This window comes from Pinus tabuliformis, chromosome 8, assembly GCF_031772625.1.
Source record: "Pinus tabuliformis cultivar Carrire ecotype Pingquan chromosome 8, CPIR1, whole genome shotgun sequence".
Lineage (NCBI taxonomy): Eukaryota > Viridiplantae > Streptophyta > Pinopsida > Pinales > Pinaceae > Pinus > Pinus tabuliformis.
Window position 1 is genome coordinate 1,521,136,687 of NC_142294.1, and position 3,577 is coordinate 1,521,140,263.

The 3,577-nt window shown below is 43.2% G+C and overlaps 1 pseudogene; it reads left to right on the plus strand.

Annotated features, from left to right (window-relative positions):
• Positions 1 to 2,361: 2,361 nt before the first annotated feature.
• LOC149241682 (dynamin-related protein 5A pseudogene) lies at positions 2,362 to 3,312 on the plus strand (annotated as a pseudogene).
• Positions 3,313 to 3,577: the final 265 nt, after the last annotated feature.

The following is a 3,577-nucleotide window of genomic DNA, read 5'->3' on the forward strand; positions in this document are numbered from 1 at the left end:
TCAGTTGGCTCAACAGGGCATCTCATGGGAGGAGTTCATCTCTCGTGAGCTTTTCACAGCACCACCCTCACCACATCCTGAGGTTGTTCACGAGGAGGGAGGACCATCACAGCAGCATGACATCCCTGTCACTAGACATGTCAGCTCCTCACCTTGGGTTACCTATCAGAAAGGCCCGAGGGCCTTGTTTGCAGCAGCTCGGCGAGTACTATCTCCACAGCAGGTGGAAGGGGTCTCGCCTTCATCATCAGCTCAGCGAGTGTTATCTCCACATCAGGTGGAAGGGGCCTCACTTTCTTCACCAACACAGGTACCAGAGAGGGGCAAACAGCCCATGATTGATGAGGGGCCATCAGGAGCTCCAGATATTGAGCTTGTTGATCTTGAGGTCAGTTCTCCTAGCCGAGAGGCAAAGGAGATCATTCAGCATCTCAGAGCTGAAAATGATGCCTTGCAGAGGAGATTAGAGGGTGCACAATGGACCATCACATACCTCGAGCAGCGCAACAAACAGTTGGAAGATGAGCAAGCACTTGATGAGCTGTGGAGGATTCGTAGTGACCGCATTTTGAACCGGAGAAGACCCGGTGATCCATTGCCTGCTGACCGAGAGTCCATGCTCATCCGGGTAAATGCACACTTGGAGAGGCTGTTGGCTAAGGCCAACCAAGAGAAGAAATTGCTAAGGAACATGAAGAATGATTACTGGGCAAGAATGCATGTGTGCAAGGCAAAGATGAAGATGTTTCAAAGGCGGTTGACCGAGGCACTAAAACGGAAAAAGAGGCCCAATCCCCTCCGTATCTTGGCTGAGGCTTCACTCAAGGATCAAGGCACTAAATAGCCTAGCCACAACACAAATCCCAAGAAATTTTGAGAATTTTGGGTGAATTTTGGCATTTTTGGCAATTTGCAGGTTTTTCCCATTAACGGGTCTCACCCCCCCGGGCGACCCTTCATCATGACAACTCCTTTTGACCAAAACTCAGTATTTCCATATTTTTCATGCAAAGTTACACATGCTCATGAATGGACTTGAGATTTGGTGAAGTTTTGGGCCTCCAGAAAGTCAAAAAACTAGCAAAAAATGACTTTCTGCCACTTTTTTGAACTGCAGAAAGCAGTCTTGGGAGATTTGATTTTTGACAGGGAAAATGAACTCCAAATTCAAAAATTCTAGTTGGGTTGGAAAGTAGACTCACACACCTTTACAACAAGCCTACTTTTGATCAATTTTGCCACCTGAAAGTGCCCCAAAGATGGCTCCAAAAGCGCGCGACCCATCAGGCAGGGGCGCGCGACCCGTCAGGCAGATTTTTTCAAAAATGCACTGTACAGCTCAGAAAACGCAGATTTGACTCAGTTTGACTTTTTGGGATGAATTGTGATCCTCTTTGATGTAATTATTGTACTTTTTAGACACTTTTACTCTTATGTAACATTTCTAGAAGATTCATTCATGAAAAGGGTAAATATTAAATGAATGAATTGGTTTCCTAGTTTATAGAGGCAAGTTGTTTTGACTGCCTAGTTTGTAGTGCTTAGTTTAGAAGTGGTTGAAACAACTCCTAGGATAGTGAGCTCGACCCATGGAGGCAGGGAAAGAGGTTAGATCATCTATATTATGTACTTTCTTGCTCATTTTCATGGTTGGACTCTGGAGGGATAAGCTATCATTGTATTATTCACTGTATCTCTGCAATTTTTGGCTAAGGAAGACCAGGGTTTTGCAGTCCTCTTTGGGATTCTTGTGGACTCATGTGTTGATGGTGTGTTTCTCAATGTACTTGTAAGCTTGTTATGTGATTCATTTCCTTTCTTTTACTTCTGCACATTAAACAAATGAAGTGTTAAAGTAAGAATTCATGCTTGCCATGCTCTGCTTTTAAGTTTGTTTAATTTCAATGTTTTCTTCTGTCTAAAGAGAATTCAAAGTTATTGTTTTCTCTCTTTAGCTCTTCATCTTTCATTCCTAACCATCCACCTCAGTTAAGGGCATCAACACTGTCTCCTACCTCGCCCCAAAGAACCCCCTGCAGAAACTGTGTCCTATCCCCGCACCCAAAATTGCCACTCCTCAATTTGCCACCAAAAAACCCAAAAAACCCCAAATCAAACTCTTTGATCAGTTTACTAGCCTAATATCAGTGTTACCTTGTTGGTCATCTCATCCATTGAAGATTTTACCGAGATAGACCAGAGAGAGCCTTCTCCTGCCCCGTAGGGCTAGCTACGAGGCTAAATGGTTTGATGTTGCCTTGAGGTTTGCCTTTCTCAGCCTGAGGTGAAATTTCAAGCGCTAACACAGTTGAGCTGAGGAATTCGATTCATTAGCACAACACGCTCGGGACAAAGGAATCCATGACAGCACCCAACCAAATCCAGAGGCAAGAATCTCACTCTCAATATCAACAAAGTAGATATGTTGATAACTTCTATGCATCGCAGGATGTTTGGTCTCGATTCGAGGCCTATAATCGGTTGCAAGCTAGCGCTATGGAATTTTGTGAGAAGCCCCCAATTCTCAAGATTGTTGTTCTCAGTGATGAGTCTGGTGGAAAAATTTCTCTAGTAGAAGCTCTACTAGGCTTTAGATTCAAAGTTAGAGAAGCCGAAATGGGAACGCGAAGGTCATTGATGTTGGAAATTGTTCACGACCCTTCGGTTCTAGAACCCCACTCCCAATTTTAGGATGATGATTTTGATGACTATGAAACTCTAATTGCATTGTCTTTTGTTATTTCTCATTGCATCAGAATCAGAACATAGGAGCATTTGAAGAAAAACTAAGTTGGAGTCTCTGTGAAGCCTATTGTGATCCGGGCGAAGTATTCCTACTACCCAAATTTGACAATCATTGATACCCCTCTATTCATTCTCAAGGAAAAGAAGGGTGAACCAGAAAGTACACCAGATGATATTTCAGCTATGGTAAAGGCATTGGCAGCACCCACCCACCATTTACTTCTATTCCTTCAACAGAGTAGTGTGGAGTGGTTCTCTTCACTTTGGTTGGACACAATTCATGCAGCTGATCCTACTTTGAGGCATACAATTGTTGTTGCTTTTAAATTTGAACTTGCAATTGAGTGCACAAGAATTGAATGCTCTTCTGATTGTGATAGAAGCACTGCTGCTGGGGTTGGAGGCTATACTTCTTTTGATGCTGCTTTGAGGTGGGCCTATGACCATTTCATCCAAAAGTTGACAAAGAAATGCGAGAATCTTGTGAGGCATCATTTGAAATTGGTGACAAGTCCTTATTCTCAGGTTTATAGGCCAGAATACAACATGGGAAATGGATTTTTTTGATTTGGATCATCAACCATAGGGTACAGGTTCAATCTCCTGCTCTAATGTTTATGCACCTTTCTGAAGATCTAGGATGTCCCCAAGATGAGGGATTGGATGAGGGACATGAGAATGTTTCTCTGCCAGGGCACCTACAAGTAACAGCAATCATAGGGTTTGATTAAATGGATCCACTTAGAGAAATTCAAATGACTGTCCCTGAGACACCTTCACCGGATCAACCAAGTAGTGACATTGGTGCAGCAAAGAAAAAGGAATATGGAAT